Here is a 16891-nt window from a genome sequence, read left to right as displayed (position 1 = left end):
GTTGCTGGCTCCCAGCCAATATAATATGCAGAACAAGTATGGTATTAGCTATATTGTGGGCGCACATGGGGCCTGTTCCTCCAACAGGATCACCAGTGATCTGTTATCACCTTAAATTCCCACCCATAGATATATAGGTGAAAGTGATGACAACCCTATTTGATGGCCCGGGCCATTTGTTCCATCTGCACGTACTGTGCTTCTGTTGCCCGTGAGCGCTCTGCTTGCGAGTGCCAGGGGGGTCCACACCCCTTCCTCCTGCTTCTGTGACAAGATGGTCCCCAAGCCCACCAGGATTGCGTCCATGACCAGTTCTGTTGCCCTCAAAGGTTGAAATATACCATTGTTGTTTCGGCCAGGAAAACGTCCTTAATCCTTCTGCCTCTTGCTCCTCCAGGCCCCATTTCCACCTTGTTCCAGACTTCATAAGTGCTCAGAGAAGCTCAGACAGGGTGGCCAAATTTGGCAGAAACCGGCAGCAGTATGTACCAGGCCTGAGAAGCTGCATACCTTGTTTGGGTTCATGGGGGACGAGCCTTTTCAATTGTTGCATACCGGTGGAGGGTGTACCTGCAGGCCCTCTCTGGAGAATATAAAGCAAAATAACTTGATGATGGGCTCACAAAATGAGCAATTGTCTCTATGCAGGGTTAGCCCGCTGTCCCATAACCTCTGGAGGGTGGCTTTGAGGTGTCTATGATGGTCTGACAGGATAGTTGAATAGATGAAAATATCATCACTTATGCTGAGGACTTATTCCAGCCCTAATCGTGTTTCTAGGATTGCATTCTGAAACACCTTGAGAGCCGAAGAGATCCCAAAGTTGTCTCTTGTATAAGCTGAGCACAGGGTGTGTCGAAAACTTAGTACTGTAACGACTGTCCCGGTTGAGAAACAGCTGGTTGTATCTGGCATTCAAATCAAACTTCAAAAACCACCTTGCCCTGTTCATGTCTGCTATGATATCATCCATTGTTGGGGTGATGCCCCGTTCTCTGCGGATAACCCGGTGGAGAAGCCTTATGTCAATGCAGAGGCATATTGCCCTTGGCTTCTTGAGTTTCTCAGTTATGACCAGGGGTAAGACTCACAGTGTGGGCCCAGACACCTTTTCGCTGACATCCATGAGTTCCAGTTTGTGCGACTCTGCTTCAACCTGGGCTCACAGATAGGAGCGCGTGGAAAACACTGCAGCTGCTTTTGTTACAGGGGAACTATATTGCAGCTAGGCTGCAAATCCGGCCCCCTGTAACAAAAACGGCCCACCAGGGGTTCAAAACTGGACCCCACCCTGGCACCTCAGTGCCTGCTACAGCAAGTCCGGCCCTGCTTGTCTTAGCAAGGCACTTATGCATTTAGCAAAGAGTCTTTAATTGGATCCACTGCTCAATAGACATCCAGTGCAAAGTACAAAGCAAACTAGCTGTAGAAGTAAGCCTAGGTGGACGAAGAAGATAAGGGCTGCCACATTTTGAACAGTTTGAAGCCACTTTAGCAGAGATTTAGAAACATCCAGATATAGAATGTTTCCGTAGTTCTGTAATGCAGCCTGGTGCAGAACATGCAAAGTGCGCATGGCAGTTTGGCTGGCAATATAAATGGACGGCCAAAGTGTCTTGAGCACTTGGAGTTGTCAAACCACTCCTTCCCTGTTATGTGAGCAGAGCAGCCCTGCCCCACCCCTACACAGGTGAGCAAGGACAGAAAATAAAATTATAATGATGAGTTATTATTTTATTTTTTTCCTTTTTGGCCTGCTCAGTGGGGCGACGCTCCTCCACCATAGTGGAGGAGCCACCACGGGCTGAGTCTACATGAACACGAGGTATGCCCACAGCTCGAATTTTGTGTCTGTGTGGGCCAGAAGACATGTGTGCATCTGAATGGGGTGATGGTGCATGGCGTTTCATGCGTGGAGCCAGCTTCTCCCAGGGACAAGAGAAAGCCTTGTGCGTGCCTGCACAAGTCATAACATTTGAATAGACTTCCAGTAAATTATATTGCACAACTATTCACCAAGCTACAACTTACAACAACCGCGTATTATTAATCACATAGGCGAAACCTAATACATATACCAATGCCACAAAGCCATCTACCCTGTACGCCTTGTTTATGCAACATTAAAATATGCGTTTTCGTACACAACCTAGCAGCTCTCACAGATCGTGAGCTGAGTATTAAAAAAACGCATTTGTGAGACTCGGAATAGCTGAACGGGGACTCCCCCTGCCGCCAGCACGTCAGCAGCTCCGTGTCAGGGATTCCTGTCGTGCTGGGCTGTACACACCCCCGTGCAGTGCGCAGCAGGTTTTCCCTGCAGCATCCCTCGTGGCGCAGCAGAATCTGCAACTGTGGGAGGGTGATTCATTCATGTGCCGTCAGGGTTCTACCGCGCGATGAATGGAATAAAGTCTATAAAGGAAATACGTAGGCGATCTGGCCGGGAAAGGTAGCCCAGACTGATGGAATATTCTAGAAAACTCTTTTCTATGAAAAGTGTATACTGATATATAGTTAAGGATTAAAAGTACGAATGCTCCATTTTTTGTGTCAGGCCACCAATGGAAGTATTGTAGTTTATCTTCTCGTTTTTATTTCGAATATGTGCAGTAACTATGTCCGACCATTTGAAACACCGAGGCTGGCGTCGCACACGCCCCAACGTACACAAGCGTTGGAGGACTTTCCCTCGAAGAGGCCACAGAGTGAGGGTTGAACCTTTCTTTCTCGGTGAATAGCTGGTAGGTGAAAAGGAATTTGCGTAAAAATATCATTATTTTTTAATATTGCAATGATCCCGTTGTTTGCGTTAATAATCATTTAGAAGTTACTTGGACCGTTCTTGAGAGTTTTTATGTGACTTCATGTGTTTACTGTTTAGGTTTCATTACGGTAAGGAAAATATACAGGATTTCACTGTTTTTTCATTTTTTACTAGCATGAACAAAAAAATACAGACCAGGAGGGTACAATTCTGAGAGGTGACCACCCTAGAACATTCTCAGAATATGTTCTGGCCCTTAGTGGAAATGAAAGAAAATTAGTTAACAGATTTCCGGTCAATCCCTTTATTGCCATGTGGATTTTTGTATCGGCGTTTGTTAACGTAACTACAGGGAAAATGAATAACCCTGAAAACACCAAATGAAACCACCGATAGCCAAAATATACAACAAAAAATCCCAAATACTTTAGATAATTCCTCTAAATTGCGCGTTAAATAGAAGACTTTTGCTATTTTATATATGCGTATTACTGTTAATCCTGCAATCGTCTGATTTCAACTTAGTGTAACATTTGAATTCAGGTAAGGCATGGCTGGAAAGCGTTCTTGTGTTGTGGCTCTCTTAGCCCCTCCTAGCAGGTAGATCCTCAGATCTATTTAGCAGAAGCGCAGTTCATTCACGCTTCGAAGTTTTGAAGCGAGAGACACCGCGCGTGCACGAAAAGCTAGCCTGGTCGACTGCGTTAAAAGCCTCCTGTTTATGGAATATAGACGCCATCTTCGAAAGAAACCAGCGCCGTTTTCGTGGTTTTCTATAGCTTGTAATCGTTTACTGTAAACAGGTACATTTAGATGCTGTATGAAAAAGGACATATGGAAATGACGAGTTACATGGTGCATAACCAGGTATGTTACACATCCAAAATATTTACTTTTTCTAAACAGGCTCTAGAACTGTTCATATATATGTCTTCTTGTATGCTCCACTACATAAACGAAGGATTTAGTCATTTTAATATATTGTAGTTTTAAGCCACTGCACCTGGATAACGCTTTAATTGCATGATGGCCGCTCTGTTTGGGTACCTTAGGGTACAGCATAGCAGCCAAAACTGTGCAGCTGTCTTTCTTCTGTGTCGGTGTCGAAGCTGGCCTCTCGTTGACGTCGGATGGTAGGGGCAAAGCAAAAGTGCTGTGGCGTCACCAGGATAGAAAGACTTTGGCAGGGCCAGTGACGTCTCGTCGCCATGGCGACGGGTCTACGCTATAAGGGGGTAGGAGTGATGCAGGACGGCGTGGGCGGGGGCTGGGCGCCGCTTTCAGCACCAGGCTCCCGGCGGACAGAGGTCGCTCCAGCGCTCGCAGCCAATCTTCTCCCTGGTATCTGGCTCGCAGGAGCCAGCGCGGGCCGCGCACTAACTGGCGGCGCACAGCGAGGACCCGCGTCCGGCACATCTCTCCTCTGAGCGGCTGTTTTGAGAAGGGGACCCGCGGAAGGATCAGAACAGCACATCAGCAGCACGAACAGGGGAGAGGTGTGCGCCGGCTACCAGCAGTCCGGAGCGGCAGGATCGGGTGAGTCACCAACTCTGCATCACTGCCCCTGTCACGATACACTGCAGCAGGCAGGGACTTTAATAAGCAGCGGGTGTTAGCACATGGGTCCCTAAATACCAGAACATCAACAGTAAGGCATTTCCAGAAATTGGCAAATAAGTGCTTTGTTGAAATCAACAAGTGGGCATTAACGCCGTGTACTTCAGCAGCCCGCTGCATAAGCAGCTTTGGGCGTTATAACCCCTGCTAAAAGTGCCGGGGAACTAATTGAACGTAAACGAAGGATTGCTGATTGAGTAAGCGTTAACGATGCATTCATAACAGTGCAGGGCCGTTACCGTAACAGACGAACAGCCTAGGTATTCAAAGCCGGGGCATTTAAAACACCTGTAGACTAATGTGGGAAAGTGAACGTCCGTCCCGTTACCGGCGCGTAGCTTAAAAGCATGCGGCATTAACAGCAGGTACATTACATTGGGTTGCTGTGTGTCTGTCTCTTGTTAAATGTTATTTCACCGTAAAAGAAGACAAAGGCGCAAACTCAAAAAAGTACATTTCAGTTCAATTATCATGTTCTATAACTTCTGGACACCGATTTTTCTTAATTTCTCTTCTGGCTGTGGTGTTCCCATTGAGACAAAGAACTACGTCACCACCCTGTTCATGGATGGCTCTTCCCCTACTAATGGACAGTCCTGGTTCTTGATAAAGGATTGTCCACTCCTCTCGGGACAGCGTCTTCTGAGGAAAGATAGATTCGGCTTCATTGTGGTGAAAGACTGCCGTTGGGTTATTTTTCTGGACTCCTTTGAGGAGGTTATTGGTTGATAAGCGTCATTTCTGCGAGGATGGCTCTTCAGTAGAATTTGCACAGAATAAATATGTTCCCCCTTACCCCTCATGTGTTTAATGTGGATCGAGACCAATCACATGCCCTCCCTTTTCTGGCCAATGTACAGCGGGTATAATATAATGGCTAGAAATGATGTGTTTCAGAACTTTGAAGGCATTTCCTCGATGGACCGCAGGCCTGGGGATGTTTCCATGGCAGGATGGACAGACATAATCTAGAAGTGGTACCCCTGGTATCACTTAATACGCTCCTGCACAGCACGTCCCCAGTAATGGATGGCATATGAAGTGTTCGGTCACCGCTCTAACAGGTGGAAAGTGTCGTGGTGGTGACAGAGCACCTTTGTACGTGCAGGCCCCGAGAGGTCGTCTCCACTTCCAATAAAAAACAAAATATGTCAAACGTCTCCCAATAAATGAACAATGGCGCTTTATGCACCACTCCGTGGTGTGTGACAGTGTTTAGCCCTCCCCGCTAGACGCTGCCATCTACATTTTCTGTGGTCTCTCAAGAACCTACACTCTCGGGACCTTATAATAGACCACAGTAGCAAGGTTTGGTGGTGAGTCGTGTGTCCGAAGCTGCGGAGGCTATGGAAGCAAGTCGAGCATAAGGTTTTCATACGTAGTATGCCTGCAGACTTGCAGAGTGATTGTTGGCATGGCCGTTCTGTTGGAACATCCTCAATCAAAAGGAGGGCGTTCCGGTCCTTTTTTTTTGGCGCGATGGTGGACCCTTCCATCGGACGGACCCGAGTGGCCCTGTAGAGCCTGTTTTAAAAGTAGAACGGACGGATCTTTTCCCTGACGTCAGTCAGCGTCACTGTTACAAGTCTGATCGTTTTACCGGATATTTACAACAGCACACCGGGTGTTTACACTCCGTACTTCAAACAGGGGATTACTGTGCGTGCGTGCTTTGCATTAGAAAGCAGGGCTTTGCTTTCAAGTCTCACTCTGCCAGCCTCCCGTCGCCCTCCGTTCTGAATGCTGGGGATAATGTGTGACCACTTTAAATCTTAACACACAACCTGCTTATTATCCCAGCATTAGGGCCGCAGTAAATGAAACGCTCCTGAGTATTTCTATTATCCACGCATTAATCCAAATAACAGGTTACGGGTTGATTCGAAAGCGGAGTCGTTGAGTCATTTTAAAGGTCAGAATCAATAGGAACGCGGAGAACAGTAGAATCAGAGGGGAAGTCACCAGCGCGTGACTGTACCCTGGTTAAAACTGAAGCTAATGACTGCCATTCGCTTTCAGCATTTCATTTGTTGGGGGTATTACTGAATGTTGTGTCACGTCTGTTTAATTGAGCTGTGCCTCATGCCAGAGCGGAGGGAGGCAAAGGAGTAAACACGGGGCAAGCGCGCCAGAAAACACGGAAGGGAGGAGGACAGATCTCATCTCAATGCGTACCTTTCGTGCCGCACGCCTGGTATTTTCAACCCTGAAAATATTGGATTAAACTGTTGCCCAGTTTATCATCCCCAAAAGGATGGAAGTCTGAGTCGGCTTCGCATCCCAGAGGTTGGAGATTCCCTGCCGGCTTTCAAGTTTAGTTAAGTCAAATATCGAACACATATGCACAGGTCACTTGCAGCCTTATAGTAATCACGCCAGCTGTACAACAATACAAGACAACTTAAAACTAAAGGGAAAGAAACACAAGACAGTGACCGCCCTAAAACAGTAATATGCCATCCACTGCTGTTGCATCGCAGGGAGTTCTTCCCAAACCAGCCCTTAAAGGCAGAGTGTGGTTTCCCAAAGTTACCTTTTTCAGAACGAGAAGAAAGCACCCATAGTCTACATTATTGCAGCAGATAAGTTCATAGCTGACATTTGCTTTCTCATCCGGAAGTGTCAATAATTTCTGTTATGTGTCCCTGAAAAAACTAAAATGCCATCTGATGGATACACTCTTCAGCGTTAATGTCTGCCTTGTAAACCGAGAACGAGGCATCAGATATACTTCTGCAGGAATTAAGGCACATTTACACAGTTTAGCAGACAGCTTCTTCCATGACAAATCTGAGTGGCTAGTTCTTTAGGAAGAGTAAAATCCAGTTGACATCCCATAACTTGGAGCATCTGGGCTCATCCCATTAAAAAGCTTGCATAATATAGGGATTTGTCCAACTGGAGGAATTGCTATTGGAATATCGCCACACAAGTAGCTGATCTGTAGGAATGAATGGCACTGTAAGCTAGACCCTCCTCCATTTAAAGAGAGGGGACTTTGAAGACATTGTCCTCAAAGGACAGAAATGCCTTTCAGCAGTCCAAAAAGACCAACCTTTCTAGGCTGAAGAAGATCTCTTTTGTGTGCACTTACACCAAGCTTGCTGGATGAAATTGGCATTCTGGTCTGAAAGACCTGGGACATGCCATCATCCTTCATGATTCTCCAGATCATTTGTGGTAAGTGGCCTGCTTCTAACAAAGACTCCTGATGTACCAAATGATTCGTCTGAATCATTAGAGTCAGGGCTAAATGGATTTGTGAAGCCCATAAAGTTTCGGGTAGGACTGGAAAGCAAGTTTGATATTTCCAAAGGAGACTTACTCAGGCGATGTCCACACATTGTGTGTGGTTTGGGATTTGTTTAATCCTTGGATCATTCTGAACAGGGGACAGCATCATGCTGAACCCTTCTCCAGAGTCGAGAAAGGCATCTATTGCTCGAGCTTCCGGTTGCGGCCTCTAGCTGAAGATTCTCAGAAGTTGCTTTTTCAGTCTGGAAGCAAACTGATCTATTTCACTGTGCCTCAGTTCAGTTGCTAGAGTCCTTGAGGAATTTTGAGTTACAGATTGCTGTGATGTTGGGCTTTCTCAAAAGGAACCCCACTATCAGTGACCGTCTGTTTAATCAGTAAGGCCAAAAGTCAATGTATGTTAGATGTGTCAACATTATGCCTCTCTCTGTTTATGTACTAGATGCATAATTATTGTCAATCTTCAAAAGGATGCATTACTTAGTCCTATTCCAAGCAAGCTCTTGATTTCAAAAGAGCCCACAAGTAACTTAGGCGATTTATATGGCGGTGCCATTCTTTCTTAGGCCATTTACCTACAGTGATTAGGTTTCTGCATCTGGCTCTCAATCTCAATGTGCTGGCCTCCCACTATTTTTTTTAAATCTTGAGAAGAACCAAATTATGCCATGCCCGGTTGTGCAGCAACCATTGGATCTCCTGTCTGGCATTGATAGGTAGAATAATTAAGTCTAAATATGAACGTCCTTGTATAGGTGAAGAATCTTCACTCTTTGACAAACCCTGTATTGGGCCTCAGGAAATGGCCTAGATGGGCGAGGTTAGCAGTCCTATGGCTCTCCCCAGGAGTATGTGGGAAAGATAATCTCATACTGGAACCACTTCCATTATTTCTTTATTGGCTTTCTTTATTGTCTGTCGCCGCTGACTGGTTTTGTTACTGTGCTACAGTGCTGTAAATTCGCCTCCCGTAACAAAAGCGGGAGCGCTGCTTCTCGCTAGCATCCCTCTGCTCCTGGGACCGGTCGATGGCATTGCCAGGGCTGGTTGCTGTTCCCAGTCAGGCAGTGACCACTGGTCTCATCAACTTGATGAAACATCAGTGAACTGAAGAGAGGCCAAAAGACAATGCTATGAATTTGAATGACTCCACCAATGAAGCTGGAGACATTTTCGGTGCGGGCAATGATTGGGATTGCGAGAAATGCATCTTTGAGGTCTGGGCCATCCAGTTTTCTTCTGTAACAGTGTCACTCAACAGATGATTCCCCACACATTAAAATTCCTGTGTAGGAGTCATCCATTGAATGTCCTCAAGTTTATCACCAATCACAAGCCCGTGCCTTTCTTGTTACCAAAAAACATTGCCAAGGAACCATACTTGATGCTGTGAGAAAGGATAGACTACCCCCTTTCCATAACAGCACAGTAACTTTCTCTTACATTATAACTTTTTCTTGCAAGTAGGATTTTCTTCATCTGCAAGACACTGATTTGCCAGTCCGTTCATGGTCTTCGTATCAGTGCCTGTGTGGAAGCCTTCCATCATTAGTATCTTTTCAACTGCACATGAATGCAGGAGTTCTGATGCTGTTTATTGGTGCATCCAGTCTTAGTAATGGTGGCAAATAAATATTGATTATCAGCATTGATATTTCTGGATTGTATGACAAAACCACGCATGCCTAAACTACACATGCCTTAACCACACAGTCTTTACAATAACCGCGTCTTTACCACGCATGCCATTACAACGAATTTCGTTGTAAAGGCATGCTTAGTAAAGGTATATGTATGGTAAAGATCCCACCCCAGCCCCCGTGCCCTGAACCCTAGAAGTCGGCCCTCCTGTATTGTAATCTACCTGCCCCAGCACTATTAACTATCAAACCCCCTACCCAGAGCCCTAAATCCCGTCAACCTAGCCCAAAAAAACTACTCCGACCCCAATACCCCCACCCTGAGCCCTAAAAACTGCCCCAGGCCTGAAAACTACCCTGACACCAGCCCCCCGTCCTGAGCCCTAAAACCAGCTTCCACCCCTGAAACCTACCCCCACCTCCTCCCAGCCCCAGCCCAACTTACCAAGTCACGTCCCGGTCCTTCCTGCCGCATGCCTTCCGGTTCCTCTTCCCACCCATTCTCTCTGACAGCTAGAACGCCGACTACCTTAAACACGCATATGCATGGTTAAGACATTTGCGCAATTAGGGCAAGCATTGTGCAGATTGCGGGGAAGTGACACACATGCTTAGGCCCGTGTTGTAAAGGCTGTTTCCCATATTCCTGTATTAGCATTATTTTCTGTTCTTTTATGTTTCCCATAAGTGCATGGTCATAAGAAGTTTTTTATTTTTTCTAATCCAGTCTCAGTGAGTATTGCGAATCCTGTATTGGCCCTTCCTTTCTTTCCATTGCTGTGGATCCAAGAGCAACAATATTTACCCGTTGAAATTTGAGATGCACCAAGTTTCCTTAAAAGTATGCATTATCATGTATATTGAGTTTCTCATCATTCAGAGCTCTCTTTTGGTGGACTGGAACGTGTAATTCCTGAATTATAATAGGAACGCAAAAATTCCAACTTGGGTGTAGAACAAAGCACAGATGACTGTTTAAGGGAAGCATCAATTGGGATTTTTAGTTAGACTAGATCGCCCTTGGAAACCACCTATGATTTAGGACTGAATGGAACAAAGGAAAAGGCTGCATCTCTTCCACGGATGGAATTGATACTGTAGAGGCCACTGTAGAACTATGAGGAATAGATCCATCTCAATAAAACTGAAATTGTAAGGTAGAAGGTTCTCTGAAAAACGGTGGCTAGCTGAGAAATAGGAGCGAGCAAACAATGACTTTGAACCCGCTGTTTCTCCAGGACGGTATTGCGACGTCATCTTGAAAAAGAAGGGTTTGGCTTTTGTTGGTAATATGTGTACTGGTGATGATTACATATTTTAATGGAATTTCATGGGTGAAAACCTAAACCTCAGTAAAAAGTGCCACATTGAAATGTATTGGGAAGCGTACTATATAGACTGGGACCTGTTGGGTTGTACCTCTGCTATTTGTTTATGGAATGCTCCACATGCTCTGACATGTGCATGAGAGGGCTCATGACATCGTTTAACTTTATTTGGACATGCAAAAGGATTCCTCCTAGTTTTCACTGATGCCTTTTCTACTCAAGTGATGCACTTGGGACATTCTGGGCCATTCATGTCTTATGTTTTTTGCATTCCTCGGTACTAAGGAGAGTTATTGTTTGTTCAATATTCTAACTCCCAAAACAAAAATATTACTGTCTTTTTATGTTTTAACTTACGAAGATTACATTATTTGTTTTGGAACAAGCATGAGGAATCAGCCTTTTCTTTTTCAATCTCCTTTACTTGCTTTCAAAAGCGGCGAAGACTCTGTGTGGCTCTGTCCTGATTCTCCTTTCCACTTTTAAAAATCTCTCTAGGTTTAGAGTAAAGACAGTGTCTGAGGTCTGACGGAGTTTATGTAATGAAGAAAAAAATCGCGAACTCTATACATAGAGTAACTTTGAGTCATCCCCTACAACCATTGCTTGTTTCACGTGTCACCCGCATTTTAGATGCTCGCATTTCCCATTGTGTATTTTCCCTTTTTCTTTCCACTTTCCATGCAATTTCCCAAGCCTTTTCCTCTTCTAACTCACTTCAGTTGCAAAATTTCAGTTTTGTTAACAAGAAGTCGCACTTTTAGCAGCAAAAGACATTTTTTCAAATCATTGAACATTATTGTAATTTTTTTTGTACAACCAATATTTTTAGCAGTGAAGTAACTCTTCTATTAAGCTTATTTTTTGAAGAGGAATAAGAAACTTGTGGATCAAAAGGAAGCTTTTCCTTTCACTGTCGAAGAATGTGTGTTGACCTCTGGAATGGATCTTGAAGGTAGAGACCCATGGTGAGGAAGACAAAAAGGATAGCAAATTGTAGGTTTTGTGCACATTTTTGATGCTTGGCCTCTTTTGTACCTTTTGAAAGCTTGCAGGGCCTTGCATCAACATTATTTTTCTTTACCAGAGGAGAGGGTGGACTGCAAGCCACAAATTATTACCGATTTAAATGTTTTAATAAACTTGGAAATACTAAATGAAAACATAGTATTAACTATCTTAAAGCAAACCTTCCAGAGCGCGCTACAACAGCCCAATGATGTAGCTTGATCATCATGTGACTATAGTCACAGTATCGTTGAAATTAATGTATATTTATTGTTCTCCTATCCCACTCACATTGCACAATATCTACCAGCAACTCACCCCTAACACTGACAATTGACACATTTTTGAAACAATACCCCTCTTTTTCATTCTTGAGTTAGACTTGGAATCATCTTTATTAGCATCCAGGCTAAATCTGTTGTATATGCCACACGGCGGAAGTCTGGTTCCCATGCAGATTTGCAGGCTTTGTCAGTGATGCAAGATTCTGAATTATTAACTGAGGAGAAGAAGTAAGATGTGATTTCACATAGTTAGAAAAACTATTCCTTGTTAAGTTAATACAGTGTCAGTGAGAAAAGCAGGGCTTATCCCTGATAGCTATGGGAGAAGGCACCAGGCACTTCTTTCCTCAGAGAAATACTAGTAACTTATTTAAGCAACACCAAAACAATATTATAGTCTAGTACTAAAACGGTAAAATTACCAAACTAACGTATTAAAAATAGTATTAATTATTGAACAAAACGAAACCAAATTAAATGTTGGACCTAAGAAACTGGAGAAATGAATTGTTAAAGTTTTAAGTAACAGAAAACCCCAAGAAAGTGCAAAGCATCTATGAATGTGGCGACCAGGTACTAGCAGTGGATGGATGGTCTACTGTTAACTCCTCCCTCCCTACTTACCAGACGATTGCGGGCAGGCCCAGACTTTTGTTCTCTCACTGAATGGAATTTAATATCTTTAAATAAGTCACTACAAGGAGTGTATTGAAGTCGGCACTGTCTGGATGCATATGTAATGCCTAATATTTAGATTGGTATGTTCCTGCAGTGACAGGATGCAAAAAAAACCTCATTTAGTAGTGAGGCTGTGGTAGCATTTTCCCATTTTAAAAGCCTACTATTGAATGGAAGTTATATTTATCATATGTTGATTTGGGAAACAGCTACAGAAATCATCATTACACTTTTGTAATATTTATCAGAGATCACTACAAACCAGACCTTAGATTTATGGTAAATGTACGGCAGAAATGCAATGGCTGTCCTTAATATAAAAGACAACCTTATTAGCCCTCATTTCATTAGTGATACGCTTTCTTGAACAAATATTTAGAATGTCAAGTGCCACTTTTCACCCTTGCGGATTTAGCCCCGACCTCATTTGGTCTCTGTTTATATTCTTAGGGGCATATCAGCAACAACCGGCGATAATTATCGCTAAGCGCACTTAGTGCTAGAATAATTATCGCCGGCTAATGTGGATTTTTATCGCTGAGATAGCGTGCTATTAGCAACGCTTATCTCAAAAGCGATAAAAATCCTAGTGCTAACTGCCTAACGTGAGATTATCGATGGAAACCCAGCGATAATCTCACGAAATGTGGCGTTAGCTTGTTGATAGCCATGAAATCCACCTTCCATAAAATATCATGGCTAAGTCAGTCCTGAAGCAGGCGTAAGGAAAGTAGCGATAACAGGGGTTATCACTACTTTTCTTGCCGCTATGCTTCATAGCGTGGGGCTTGATGATAGGAGAAATGTCGCTTAGCGACATTTCTCCTGTCATGTCAGGTCAGGAATGCCCACTTTGCATCTCATTAGAGATGCAAAGCTGGGCGTTAAGAATTTGTGCGCTAATGCAAGGTTTCACGCGTTAGCGTGACCTTGCTAATTAGGCGATAAAATGATCGCTTCTTTTCGGCCAAAAACGTCCGCAGAAGCGGCAATAATTTTCTATCGCCGCCTTGTAAATATGCTCCTTAGTTTTTTCCACTTCAGAGTCAGGGTTTTAGGTCAGCAGTCTGTCACCTGGCACAAAGTTATGCCTGCTTTTGTTTCCAAGCAAATTTCAAGTATATGTATGCAAATATACAAATTGTAAAATCGGAGAAGAAGCAGCCTGTACAACAGCAGACCAAATACAAAAAAGACCTCCAAAGTACTTATAACATGAGAGTGGCCTTCTTGAGAAAAAAACGCACTGAAGTGATTCCTTCTCTCATTAATGAACGAGTACAGCCTTGATTAATGTTGGTTCTTAAATATGCAATTCATCTCTACTTGTATTTTGACACATTCAACAGTATTTGCATGGTGTGCATCACTCAAGGGGAAAGTTTCTGATGGCACTGGCTAGGTTTGGCACTTAGGTTTTCTGTAATCAGCCTACACATATATTGTGACCATAATATTGATTCGGAAACACCGTCACATAGGAGTTAATAAAGAAACATCTATCCTTACTTTGACAGCCTTTTTGGAGTAGACATCTTGGTTATGATATATATGACAGTCAACAATGTGACATACAACTGCTAAACAAGTGCACATTTATTTCAAAGTGTGCATTCATGGTATATTGAAGATATAGTGACACCTATAGGAAAGGGGCCCCTGTTTGCATGGTTAACCCCCACTTTTTGCCTGATTCTGATGCTCTTTGACTGAATGTACACTGTGTTCCTGCTGACCAGGTTCTCAGTGCCTGTGTTCTTCCCCAAAACAATACCACACATCTGGCCTGCATTTAAGTCCTTTGTAAAAGGTACAAATGGTACCAAGGACATTGTGACCAGAAAGGGTCTCTAAGGGCTGCAGCATATATTTTACTACCCCAAGAGACCCCTCATCAAACATATGCACACTGCCACTGCAGCCTGCGTGTTTTGGTGCCAATAAAAGTGAAGAGTAGACCTGGCACACATCCCTGTGTGTCAAGACTGCCAACACTGTAAGAGGCATAGATAAGTCAACCCTACAGCAGGCCATACAGCCCTAAGGCAGGGCGCACTGTACATCTTGCAAGGGCATAACTGCATGAGCAGATATGCCCCTACAGTGTCTAAGTCCATTCTTAGACATTATAAGTGTGGAGCGAAGCCATACTGAATGTATGGGCTGGGAGCTTGTCAATACAAGTTCTACAGCTCCCCTATGGCTTCACTGAATTCCAAGATGTTTGGTACCAAACATCTCAGATTAATGATTCCACACTGATGCCAGTGTTGGATTCCTTAATAAATACACTCAGAGAGCACCTCAGAGGTATCCCCTGAAAACCTGCCAAGCCATTAGCGTGTGCCTGACTGGTCTGTACCAGCCTGCCACTTCTAGACATGTTGCTTAAAGCCTGAAGTGGGAGCCCTTTGCTCTCATTGGTCAGAAACAAAGCCTGCTCTGGATGGAGGTGCTTCACACCTACCCCCAAGCAGGAGCAGCATTGAAGGAAGGTGAGCCTCAATGGCTTCCTGCCCTTTGCTATGCTAACCAAGGCGTTCCTAGCCCGTGGAGATGCCTGCCCCACTGTTTGGTGCCAAGGTTGGCGGGAAAATTAGTAAGCAGGAGAGGTGTGTCCCCTCTCAGTCAGGACCATCCCTAAGGTGTCCTGAGCTGAAGAGACCCCCTCCTTTGAGAATCATTCATTTAAGTTTGGAGGATTCTAGCCAATAGGATTAGGGGTAGGCCCCCTCCCCAAAGGGGGTGGACATGCAAAGGGTGCACAAACCCTAAAGGTAAGTAGCCCATTGGCTACAACCTTACAGCCCCTGAAACACCCCTAAATTGAGCATTTAGGGGCACCCCTTAACCCTAATCCTTAGTTCCCTACCTACAAAGGAAGTTGACAAAGAAGAGCTGTGCAGCAGAGGAAGACTAAAGACACCGACTGACTCGGCCCCAGCCCTACCGACCTGTCTGCAGCCCTTGAAGATCCTGCAAAAAACAATGACTCGACCTGCATCCCAGCAGCCTCCAAAAACCTCTGGAAGAACTGCTGCCTTCAAGAAAGACCAGAACTCCAGAGAACAGCTGCCCTGTTCAACAAGAAACTCCAAGAAAGGCCTCTGTGACCTGCGGAACAGCGAAATCCTGCTTCCGGATCCACCACTGCACCTGACGCCTCCGGCCCGAGTCCAAGTGGCCCACCAGTCTCTGCAAGGTTCCCCAGTGATCCAGAGCCCAAGTCCACTATGGGCTGATCCTTTCTTGACTCCACAACGACTCCTGCAGCCTGAACACGAAGGATCCCCTGACAACGACCTGCTCCGGTAAGGCATTTCTAATGTCCAAGGACACCCCTGCACCTGCAGCCCCCAGACCTTGGGGAGCCCAACTGATGGTGCCCAGGTGACCCTCAACATCCTAACTTACCTACCCAGCCACTGGTTTCCTTCGGCCAGCTTCCTAGTCCGAGCTTGCAGCCTTTGTTCAAAACTGTTGTCCTCCATTGATTTGTATTGGGCGCCCGACGCTGTGTTGGAACTCTGCACCTGGCGATCTCTGTGCTGCAGAGGGTGTTTGTTTGGTGCTGCCTCGTGGCCCCCTCCAGTGCTTGTCTTAAATCTCCGGAGGTTGACCTCCAACTCCGCTTTCCTTACCTGCAATCGGCACCACTTTGAGTGCCCCCTCAATTCCATTGATTAACATTGGGCACCCGACTCCGAATTCAACCTCTTCACCTGGCTGCTCAGTCCCTCTAGCGGTGCCCTGTATTGACCAAAACCCGGGAAGACTGGGTTGGTGAGTAGAGTACTTACCTGTGAAATTGCATTCTTGTTTTCCTCCGGCAAGACCTCATTGCTCATTTGAAATATTGCACTGTGTATAATTTTCTTGATCTGCTAAATATTGCTATTTCTCACACATATATCTATCTTGCTGAACTGTACTTGTCTGCAACTAGGTTTCTTTGGTTCTAGTAATAAAAGTAACAAAGTAATATTTTTACACACCATTGGTATCAGATTTAGTCATTGAGTGTGTAAGAAAACAATTGATGGACAGAATGCTGCACAATGTCAAACTTCAGCTTCAGTACAGAGATCTGGGCCTAAATCCACCATTTGTTTGCTCCTTTTGCCATTCCAGTTCAGACCCAGCCATATACAAATCAGTCTTGAACCTGTTTTCCATGGGAACAGTCTAGCCCGAACTACCAGGCCAGGCCCTCCCTGGACTGGAAACAAACATCCTGGGATCTGTTTCCGGCATCATCCCTCATCAGCCAGGCTAGCCTGACTCCAGTGGCATAGAGAGCACGGGACCAACGTC

At 44.8% G+C, this 16891-nt stretch overlaps 1 protein-coding gene across 2 annotated transcripts in view; it reads left to right on the top strand.

The window, feature by feature from the left end:
* The first annotated feature begins 4075 nt into the window (after window positions 1–4075).
* TENT5D (terminal nucleotidyltransferase 5D) overlaps window positions 4076–16891 on the top strand; it is a 272354-nt gene continuing 259538 nt past the window's right edge. The window contains exon 1 of one of the 2 annotated variants that reach the window (XM_085607839.1): window positions 4076–4303. The gene's annotated coding sequence lies outside the window, so the exon portion shown is untranslated. The remainder of the gene's footprint in view (window positions 4304–16891) is intronic. The other variant, XM_085607837.1, reaches the window with a different exon arrangement.

The sequence above is a fragment of the Triturus cristatus genome, chromosome 5_2 (assembly GCF_964204655.1).
Source record: "Triturus cristatus chromosome 5_2, aTriCri1.1, whole genome shotgun sequence".
In the NCBI taxonomy this organism is placed as follows: Eukaryota; Metazoa; Chordata; class Amphibia; order Caudata; family Salamandridae; genus Triturus; species Triturus cristatus.
Note: the sequence above shows the minus strand (reverse complement) of the source record. Positions and strands in the feature narration are given on the sequence as shown.